Source organism: Panthera onca, chromosome A1, assembly GCF_046562875.1.
Source record: "Panthera onca isolate mPanOnc1 chromosome A1, mPanOnc1 haplotype 2, whole genome shotgun sequence".
Classification (NCBI taxonomy): Eukaryota; Metazoa; Chordata; class Mammalia; order Carnivora; family Felidae; genus Panthera; species Panthera onca.
This window is the reverse complement of record NC_138339.1, coordinates 37248209-37259477: the sequence shown is the minus strand read 5'-3', so window position 1 is coordinate 37259477 and position 11269 is coordinate 37248209. Positions and strand designations below refer to the sequence as shown.

Below are 11269 nucleotides of genomic sequence, written 5' to 3'. Positions count from 1 at the left end.
AAGGAGATGTGATATATATGCATATATGTGTATGTATATACATGTATGTGTGTCTGTATATATATATATACACACATATATGTGATGGAATAGTATTCAGCCATAAAAAAGAATGAAATGTTGCTATTTGCAATGACATGGATGGAGCTAGGGAGCATAATGCCAAGCAAAATAGTCAGAGAAAGACAAACACCATATGATTTCACTCATATGTGGAATTTAAGAAACAAACAAATGAGCAAAGGGGAAAAATAGAGAGAGCGACAAATCAGACTCTTAATTACAGAGACTCTAGAAACAGACTCTTAATTATAGAGAACAAACTGATGGTTACCAGAGGGAAGGTGGCGGGGGGAGGGGAGGGGTGGGTTAAATAGCTGATGGGGATTAAGGACGGTGCTGGTTGTGATGAGCACCGGGTGATGTATGGAAGTGTTGAGTCACTATACAGTACAGCTGAAACTAATATAACACTGTATTATTAACAAACTAGAATTAAAATAAAAACTTAAAATTAAAAAACAATAAAATAAAATGTAAAAATACAACCACAATGCCATTATCACACATAGCAATGTTAATAATTATTTCTTAATATGATTTCCCTGATTTTCTCAAAAATGTATTTTAATAGTTATTGTTTTTTACAAATGGGGATACCTATGAGGATTTTGTGACAAACCAAAATTTTTTAATATATATTTTAGAGAGAGATCAAGAGAGAGAGAGAAAGAGAATCTTAAGCACACTCTGCATGGAACCCAATGCATTGTTCGATCACACAATGCTAGGATCATGACCTGAGCGGAAATCAACAATGAGACATTCAACCAACTAAGCCACCCAGGCACCCCTGTGAAAACCAAATTTTTAAGTCTATAATCGATTATTTCTCCCTCCACCAATTTTTATGACATTTATTGTTGAAGAAATTAGGTTCATTCTTCTGAACAATTTCCCATATTCTGAATTTGGTTAATTACTTCCTTGTGATGTCACTTGACTTATCTGTTCCTCTTTCCTTCACATGTTTTGCAAACTGGTATTTAAATGTAGATCTTGGTGTATAAATTTATTATATATACACACTATTTTTATAAAAATAAGAGGTACTCACCCTACTTTTTGTAACTTACTTTTACATCTCACCTATCATGTATATAAAGGACAGATAACAACAAAGAAACTATTGATACTTGTTAACCTTAATAATTTTGAAGAATAATAAAATAATTTAAAATATGATAAAAACTTTAAGAGAAAGATTTCTTTTTCAAAAGTATAGAATGCAATTGAATGACATAAGACATAGAGAAAAATAAAAGGGAGAGAATGAAAATCAAAGAGTAATGTAGTTTACATGGAAAAAAGGGAAATCTAAGGACGGAAAAAGGAAACATTGAAACTAGAAAGTGTTATAGACATGAGAGCCCTGTGGTAGGATTGTTCTTCTAAAGCCTTTCACAGTTATTTCTCACATATTTACATCCGTAGTTTTGTGAATTAAATTAAACTTGTGGTAGAACTACAGAAGGAAGGTACATGAACTCCAGCTCTCCAGCTGTTCAGTTTCTCTAAGCTATCCTGGTTTCTGACATTTTTATGATGAGATATTCCAATCTTTCCTGAGATTATCACAGATGCCTGAGTAACATTTCAAAAAAAATTGTTTTATTCTCCCTTCATGATGAATGAAGTTGTATATCCTTTGCTTTCCTGTCTCTGAAACTTTTCTACCATAGATTAATCTCGGTAAAAGGGATTTACAACTCAGATTTATAAATGTTCATTGGGGGGCAAGACAGTGGTTGTGTCCTAATGGTTTAGAGAGAGGCTCTTCTGTCGAAAAGAACTCAAAGTAACAGATCCACTATAAATCTAATTTATTTCCTAATGTCTATCACTTAGCATGTCTGATGCCAATATGTCATTCTGGCCTTTTCCCCTAGGGCTGCCCTCACTGTCACTCATTTCCTTGCCATTGGATGTCTTGGCCTTGTCTGCCATGTAGACTATTAAGCTACGTCATGCGGAAGTCACCCTCACTTATATGTCACCATTCAGCACTCAAGGACTGGAGTGAGTTGACATAGACATGGCTGCTACAGCCTTTTTCTTTAATTTGAGAGTTGCATAGGACTGCCTTGGGAAAGGTTTGCTGACATCCTTACTGTAAAATAGGAAGCAAAAGATATACCACTGCATTAATCTCACTCCAACCCCCATTGAGCAGTCTCTTACTCTGGGAGGAAACAGGAGTTCATTGGAAGGCACATTTGGTAACACTGGAGTCACTGTGGAGATCCTACTAGAATCTCTTCTTATTCTAATGCCTTAGTTGACATATTCTCTACTTAGTTGACGTATTTTCTTCCTTCTTGTTATTTCCAGTCTTACACTAGAACCAAAGATTCTTAACTAAGATAGCGTTCAAAAGAAGGGGGGCGCCTGGGTGGCTCAGTAGGTTGAGCTTCCAACTTTGGCTCAGGTCTTGATCTGGCAGTTCGTGAGTTCCACCCCCGCCTCCGGCTCTGTGCTGACAGCTCAGAGCCTGGAGCTTGCTTCAGATTCTGTGTCTCCCTCTCTCTCTGCTCCTCCCTTGCTCATGCTCTGTCTCTCTCTCAAAACTAAATAAAGGTTAAAAAGAATTAAAAAACAAAACGAAACACTTCTGCAATAATCCATTACATCCAGAAATAGGTGTCAGATGTTATATATCATCTTCCCTGACGTCGTCCAAGTTATCAGTTGGAGGTCTTTGGTTGAAAACATTAGAAAATGCCTCTGGTAAAAATAAATAAACGTATTTAAAAGGATATTGCTTAGCTCACACAATAGAAGGAAAAACAGGATAACCAAGCCTCAGAAAAAAATAGAACTACAACAGCTTTCGGCATCTCAGTTGGAAACTGAGGTTTTTTTGAGTGCCAGTAACTCAACTTCAAGAATGCCATGGCATTCTATTCAAGATTCAGATTCCCAGGAGAAACAGAATCTTGCTTTATTTACTCCTGTTAGTTCCGAAGGGGTGGGCCACTGTGGTTTACATAGCAGTGTGCTATTCCAAAAAGGAAGAGGAAGGGCTACTGAGAAGACGGTACCCTACTCATTGCATCCATGACTTGGGAATCTGTAGGGAAAGAAATTGAGGATGATGGGGCAAAGTTATTAGCTATAGGTACTGTTTATGGATTCCAACTTTAGAAACAGCTTAAATGTGAGAGATGTTAAGACGTGAAAGTGAGAATATGTACGTTACACGTGACTCTTGTCATAGTAAATATAGAGAGACACGATAACCAAAGTACCAGAAGGGGCCAATATTTCATATATATCACATAAAAACCCACTGGAGAAGATTCCAACAAAAAGTTTCTTAAAAAATGAATGAAGAAAACCCTTGTATAATCCTTTGAAAATGGTACTTCAAGAAATTAATGCATAAAAATAAATGAAGTAAACCAGAGAGATGAAATATGAAGCATAAAATGTTTCATTAAAAGCCAGATCAATAAAACGAGGTTAGAAATTTAATTAAATTTAATGAAGTAGAAGAGAATTCTTAGATCATTTGTTGCTGAGAGAGGACAGCCTCATTTGTTTTTTTCAACTTTAATATCTTTCTCTACCCCAAATTTGACATTATTATTCAACATTGTTCAGATCAATGTAAGAAGACATGTGTATTTGTTTCCTATTGCTTCAGTAACAAATGATCACAAACTTAGTAGCATAAAGCATATAAATGTATTATCTTACAGTTCCATAGATCAGAGGCCTGCCGGATCTTTCTGTGTGAAATCAAGGTGTTGTGAAGTCTGCAGTCCTTTCTGGAGGCTCCAGGGCAGAAGGCTTTTCCAGCTTTTAGAGGCCACCCTCATACTTAGGCTCAGGGCTCCCTTCCTCCTTCTCCACAAACAGCAATGGCTGGTGGAATCCTTTGAATGACTCCTCTCTTTGACCTACTGTCACCACATCCTTCTCAGACTGAAGCTGAGAAAGACTTTTTTTTTTTTTCCTTTAAGGACTCATGATTAGAGTGGGACCATCAGGATAATTTCCTTATTTTAAGGTCAGCTGATTAGGAAACTTAATTCCATCTGTAACCTTAATCTCCTTTTGCCACGTACATAACATATTCACAGGTTCCAGTGATTAGGACATAGACATCTTTGGAAGGCCATTATTCTGCTTACCACAACATGACATAGGAATATAAAATAGAATTTTTTAAGAAGCTGGGATATAATTATTAATCTTTTTAGATAATAATATGATCAGCTAGAAAGCTTAAGAGAATTTGTAAATACTAATGAAATTAATAACTGAATATAATGGTGAAACGTGAATTTAATACAAATGTGAAAATATATATATAAATTTAAAACACTGACTAATGTTGACACATTGGCCGAGTAGGAGCACGAGGAGTATGACCATACATTTTTTGTACTTTCCAACTTCTATCATGTACATTATCTTTATTAGAGAAAAATAATAAATTTTGTATTTAAAATAGCAAAGGGCACCTGGGTGGCTCAGTCCGTTAAGCATCCAACTTGGACTCAGGTCATGACCTCATGGGTTCTGTGCTGACACTCAGAGCCTGGAACCTGTTTCACATTCTGTGTCTCCCTCTCTCACTCTGAAGCAGGCTGCGGAGACAGCTCAGAGCTCCTGCTGACAGCTCAGAGCCTGATGCTGGGCTCAAACTTACCATCTGCAAGATCATGACCTGAGCCTAAGTCGGAGGCTTAACTGACGGAGCCACCCAGACACCCCTAAAAAAGTTCTTTTTTGATGTTTATTTATTTTTGAGGGGTGGGGGAGGGGCACAGAAAGAGGGAGACACAGAATCTGCAGCAGGCTCCAGGCTCTGAGTTGTCAGCATAGAGCCTGACGCGGGACTTGAACTACTCACAGACTGCAATATCATGACCTGAGCCGAGGTCCAACACTTCAACGACTGAGGTACCCAGGTGTTCCTCAATTTTTTAAAAAATAAAATAAAATAGTAAAAATATTGTATACGTATCTTTAAAAACGGAAATTTGCTGAGAAACAAAATAATATTTGGAAAAGAGAAGTCCTGAGACTGTTCAATTATTCAAGAATTCAATTATCTCAGAATTAATTTAGAAGTTTAATGTCATTTTTGATCGTTACAATGGGGAACATTTCTAACATAATTTTCTTTTGGAATTCAACCAAGTTTTAACAAAACGTATTTGTTAGAATGGGAGGGAGGGACAGGTTTTCCCATCAGATATAAAATGTATTCTGAATTTACAGTGTATAATGCTGAGGTAGAAATTATGGAACATGATAGATACATCAGAAATAGGCCATGCACAGAACATACATCTTAATCAAATATATACAACATGGGACCTATTTGAAGAGTAAAGGCAAATAAATGTTTATTTTGGGTAATTCCTAAGCTCCTAAGCTTTCCACAGAAGAGAAACCTCAGAGTTAACTTGTTAAAAAATTAAATCAAACATTAGATGGAAATTTATTTCCTCCTAACCAAACTGTCAAGTCTTTTAGAAAAGTTATGTCTCTATTATGGAAAATTTTTATTACTTATTATTGAAAGTTGTCAATTTTGGATGAAGTTACGAAGCCTCAGATACTTATTTGATTATGTCTCAAAGGGTTTTGATTGTTTTAAAAGACATTTTTTTCTGACAATTTATATGCCATCCCCCCAAAAAAATTCTAAGGGGAGAGGATGGCACTGTCTTTGGAAAGGCTTAGATTCCTGCTGAAGGATTCTGAGGAAGCTTGAAGGGAAGGAAGACCTTGGAGTCTCCCTTAGATGCTGTTTCTGAAGCAGGATTAGGAGAAGGAGGAATTAACTAGGGCTTGGGTGCTGTCATGATGCAAGGGCGTTTAGCAATTGGGTGTCCCCAGTAATAGTGGGTGGGGATAGCAAAGCAAGTCCGAGAGCCTCATTGGTAACAAAGCAGCGGTCACAGAAAGAAGAGATCATGATAGCAGTTTATAGGGACTGCTTGACCTTGGAAAAAAGTTTCCTGTTCTTTGCAGAAAGCAGGGCTTCATCTGTGTCCTCCCAGCTTGATTAACAGCAAGGATACTTTTTTTTTTTTTTCCAATCTAAGCTAATTTTCAGTTTTTCTGTTCCAGACAGATTTTACTCTTTCATGTCTACAGACCCTATTCGAATTTAATTCTCCTGTTTGTTATATAGCTCTTAAAAATAGCTATATAACTATTGATATCCAACTTTATTTTGACAATCCAACAGAAAACTAGTGTGAATTTATGCGGCTGTTATTCAAAATTATGCTATTGAAGACGTGGATTAATGACAAGAATATTCAGTGTAAGAATGTTATCAATTTTGGTGTTGAGTTTCAATGTAAAGGATATGAGTTTCAGTATGAAGAGTATATGAAAACATTGGAGGTGAATTCCAAGAGCTGATCAGATTATGCAGCGAGGGTATTTGCATTAGTTGGAGCTGGGCCATGGGGGAGTGGGTGAGAAAGAACCCCTAAAAGGGTGAAGAACTAAACATTTAATATCATGTTCTTCTTTCACTACCTCATTTCCACAGCTCGTTGTTGGAGCAGCACTGATCTTTCTGTCACCACTGTCACAATGCTTCCTTGGCCTTAAGAACCTTTGGAAAGGGGGCACTCCTTGTAAGTAACAGACTCAGAGGAAGCAATTAACTCTCTACTTTTGTCCCACTGTCCTCTCTCTCATCCTTCTATTCTGGCCTCCCCTTCTCAGCCCTCTCCCCTCCCTCTTCCCTGCTCTAAGCTACATTCCCACTTACTCTCCCCCGTCCCCCTTCCCTTGGGGGAAAGAGTGGGAAGTAAATACATGCAAAGAAATATCAAGGGTGATTTGGCTACGTAAGAGAGAAATGGTTATATCTGTGGACGAACATCAATAAGCAGCTGCTGACATTAGAACTAGGGCCATGCAGAACTGCATGTTTAAAGTGTCAGCATAGCCGTTAGATAAAGTCCACATAAAACTCCTAGGGAAGGAAAAACATTTGCCCAAGAGGAGAGTAGGGAGAATGAAGAAACAATCTCTAAGTATGTCTAAACCAAAACTAAAGGGCAGAAAATTGGACAGGGAGGAGTGGGCTCATGATATTGGCAAAGAATCTTTAGTAAATATAAAGGGAAAGCGCTAGAATTACCCTCTGGGAAATACAGGCTGTCTAGGATATCAGCATTTTGAAAGCATAATTTGGTAGACAAATGGTCTTAGAATGTGAACTACACAATAGAACATAGAATGGAAGAAGCAGTGGAGGGAAAGCAAGGACAATTTGAACGTACATCTTTGTAATGTTTTCCTGTTTAGTGTTTGGGGAGGTTCTGTTGGTTTGATGGTGAGAAGAAAATCATGAAAGTTGAACTAATCCATGATGAAAGATGCTCAAAGACCTTAAGTATATCTTTGTTAGACATTATTAAAACCTCTGTGATTTCTGGTAGTGACTGAAAGGAAAATCCATATACTTCTTATTGTGAAATAAACATTTTCCAATATTTTTTTTTTCTGTTGTTGGAGGGGGGGGAGGAAAAGAGTAGGATTGACTAACTGCATGGTAAAAATACTTGACTAAGCACCTGTTGTAGTGTGAATTTAGGAAATTTGCTTTTTCAAGTTTGCATGAACAGGGTTGGAAAATGAGTTTAGAGAATTAAGAATGTTGTTAGCTAATTTGTGACTTACATGTGTATAGATTATATATGGAATCCAAGAAAAAAGTAAATCTGAAACATTCTGGTTCAATTTACGTATCTTCAAGATATTTCTCTTTAACATCAAAGGACTGTAATTAAAATCAACAGGTTGTAAAGAAGAGTATTAAGACTTATAAGGAAAAAAATTTTAATTATAAAAGAAAAAAATTTTCAAATACTTGAAATAGTCATTGAAATAGTCATGAAGAAATATTACTTAATTGCCATATAGTACAAACGTCTACTCTAAGCAGAGAGAAGAAACAAAACTTAGCTAAACTTTTGACAAAGATGAGAAAACATTTTTTAGATATTTAAAAGTTAAATGCAAACAACCTGATATTTGAAAAAGTGGTTGACAAGAGTTAGTCTGTAGGAGATTAGGCATATAAGATTGCTGCTACTGAATTATATTTGACTCATGAAAATGGTAATTTCATGTGATTCAGATGAGTAGGTGATTTACAAGTATTTATTGAGTGCATATAGAATAATGTGCAATTTTACCTTTAAGGAGGAAAGTTTTCATTGATCTTTATAAACACTCATCCAAAGTTAATCATAAAAGTAAAATCATATAGTATTGACTAATTTCATAAATGTTGGGGGCAAACAGAATAGAGGAGGAACCATGATAGGAATTAATGGAACACAATTTTTCCTGGTGGCTTTGGAACACATTTTCCCTTGTGTATTATTTTCTTGTTTGTGATGAAAGCCTTAGATATTTATAAAACATTTTACAATCTTCCTGGTCTGTTATGAAGTCGATTTCTTTAGCAGTAAGTAATTTCTGATACAGAATTTTAATACTATCGATCACTTGGAAAACACGTTTTTGAAAAATTATTCTGTGAATAAAGTGTATAAATATCTGAAATGAGCAGTATCTCAGGGGAAGTATCTCAGGGGAAGTTTGAGATCTTTTTCTCCAAAGCAGCCAAACAGCTATTCAGCATCACGTCCCAGGGGCTACGTCAAGGAGCTAAAATTTCCCTGGAGAATGTAATAAGGATAAAGACTGAGTTTTTATTTTGGCTTAAGAAGCGACAAAAGTTCCTTCTGGAGTTTTGAGAATTCAATTTAAATTAAATGTCAGCCATTTCTTCCCTAAACAATGCTTAGGTTGCTAAGAGGAGAACAGGTACATTTCAGCAGGAGAAATATTTTGTCTTATTGTAAATAAGGCAAAATAAAAAAAGAGTTTCTCCTGCCCTCAAATTTTCATTGTCATCACAAATACTCAGGATGTCTTTCTTTTCTTTTCCTATAAAGCAACTTATTATTTTTGTTTTCATTGTGTTCGTATCATTAAATGTACTGCAATGAGCCTTTTTCCCCCTCATTTTTACTTTTTAACTTCCATTGTGTCTCAAAAGTTGGCAAAAAATAGAACAACATGGCCAAATTCATCATTCATAAATAACCACAGTGATACAAATCACTTTTTTGGTTTGAATTGTACTTAGGAGCTTTTCCAGCACTTAGCCATATGATTGTCTCATTTCCCAAAAACCTTTGAGGTACATATGGCACTTGATCCCCCCTCCCTTTGACCTGTGAGGAAATGGAGGCACACATCGGTTAGTGATGTGCTCAAAATAAAGAGCAATGTTAGGAGTAGCTTCCTAGTGCCAAATCCCAAATTCTGAACCATAGGCTACCTCATGAGGTTCCTATGCCAGGGCCTCTGGGACAGGGGCTTATGTAGAGATTCTGGGCCCTTGATTAATAAACCTGAAAAGGACATCTTTACCCTGAAAAGTTCAGGGGCCACGTGAATGACAGAGTGAGAAGACCCTATAACTGAGGTGTGCCTCATCCTGCTCTTCTCCCCACAGCCTTCTTGCAGACCTGAGAAACACAAGTCATTGATCTTCAATCAACTAAAAGATTGATTTTGAGCGAAAGGTACTTCCTCCAGGCTGACAAGATTTAGCTGAAATGAGGAATATAAATACAGTATCTAGTAGCTGAGTAAATACCCTTGGTTGAATTATGTCTTCCAATTCTGTGACTTTCCAATTTTTCTCTTGGGAGCCCTCCAACATCGAGGCCTCCAAACACTTCTAGGGCTAAATCTTTAGCTAAACCTATGCCCTGAGGCTGTTTTTTGTTTGTTTCGCTTTTGTGTTTTGGGGGGAAAAGAAGGGACATTTTTGAATTAATGTATGATCTAAAGTAGCAATTCTCAATCTTGATATTTAAAAATAAACTCATACTCGGTCCCACCCCAGAGATTCTGATTGAATTAGGCCCAAGCAACAATATTTTTTTTAAGCTCTCAAAAGATTCCAATGTGTAGCTAGAGCTGAGAATCACTGTTCCCAGGCAATCATCATAGACATATTTTAGAGAAGGTCTAAAGAAAAGATCAGAGGGCAATGCAATACTATATGCTTTTAAAACATTAAGAGAATATATATTAAGAGAACATACATACTGATGAAATGCCAATTATGAAAAGGGATTCAGGATTGTGATAGGACTATTAATGCATGGATCTTAAACTGGGTGTACTCGACTCTCCTGTTCAGCAAAGCTGAAAGTAAACAAACTTTACAAACTGTGCTCTGATAGAAGGGAGATCTGATCCAGTCAAGGCAGATAAGTGACACAAGAGAAACTTTGAAAAGGCAGAAGTAGGAGAGAAAGATCTAGAGGAAAGGTGATGTTCAGTTTTAAAAATCTGAGTTGGGCCAAAAATATTATGAAGCAAGGAGTTGGAGATGAGATGGAACCAGTGGTGAGAACTTTGTAGCTCAAGGTAAAGATGTTGCTCTGGTTATGGCACTGTATTTCCTAATGTTTCAAGGTATATTTCTCGGGAGATGAAATATAGGCTGCTATTTCTTCCCTTTCTTAGAAAAGGAAAAGCAAAAGTTATTATTAATTTAATTGCTTTTTCCTAGATAGCTTGGAATGCTTGGCAGCAGGGCATAGTAGGAATAATAAATAAGTACTTGGGACTCAGTCAGTCCTAGAATCACACCCTGACTCAGGCCATTTGTTGTAGTGAGAAAGGACCCTGAAATATTAAACTGTGTGCATCTCTTTCTTGTCCACACCTCTGGGGAATTTTAACTGCCTTACAGGATTTAGGTTGAACAGAGAGGTAAAGAGGAAACACAGCTAATTTAAAATATCTTTTACTTTCAACCTAGACTTTTGAGAATAAAAAGAGAAGGCTGTCAGGGGAGCAGAGGGCAGGATATTGGCCATAACCATTTGCCTCTTCCCTGAGAGATAGGACAAGAAAATGGCCAGCCTTGAGGAGGAGAACTGGCGAAGGAAAAGAATGGTGGTCTCCTCATAGGAGTTTTGGGGAGAAGTCTGGTGGGCGAACTGGTATACCTGTCATGAGAAAGAGAGGCTGTAAAGAGCATTTAAAAAGATTTGCTTGGACCTTCCTGCAGAGATTCTGGTGAGAAATGAGACTGAACGTGTATGCATACATTCTGAAAGTCTCCCACATGGTTTTCCATACAGCCAGCGTCCTGTAGAGCATGTTGCCTGGTTGAGAGTAGGCACTC

At 37.0% G+C, this 11269-nt stretch overlaps 1 long non-coding RNA gene across 1 annotated transcript; it reads left to right on the top strand.

Annotated features, from left to right (window-relative positions):
- Positions 1-3042: 3042 nt before the first annotated feature.
- On the top strand, positions 3043-9956 carry LOC132680116 (uncharacterized). Its single transcript, XR_009610525.2, has 3 exons — positions 3043-3178; positions 6584-6671; positions 9578-9956. It is a non-coding gene; the product is annotated as an uncharacterized LOC132680116 (long non-coding RNA).
- The last annotated feature ends 1313 nt before the right edge of the window (positions 9957-11269 follow it).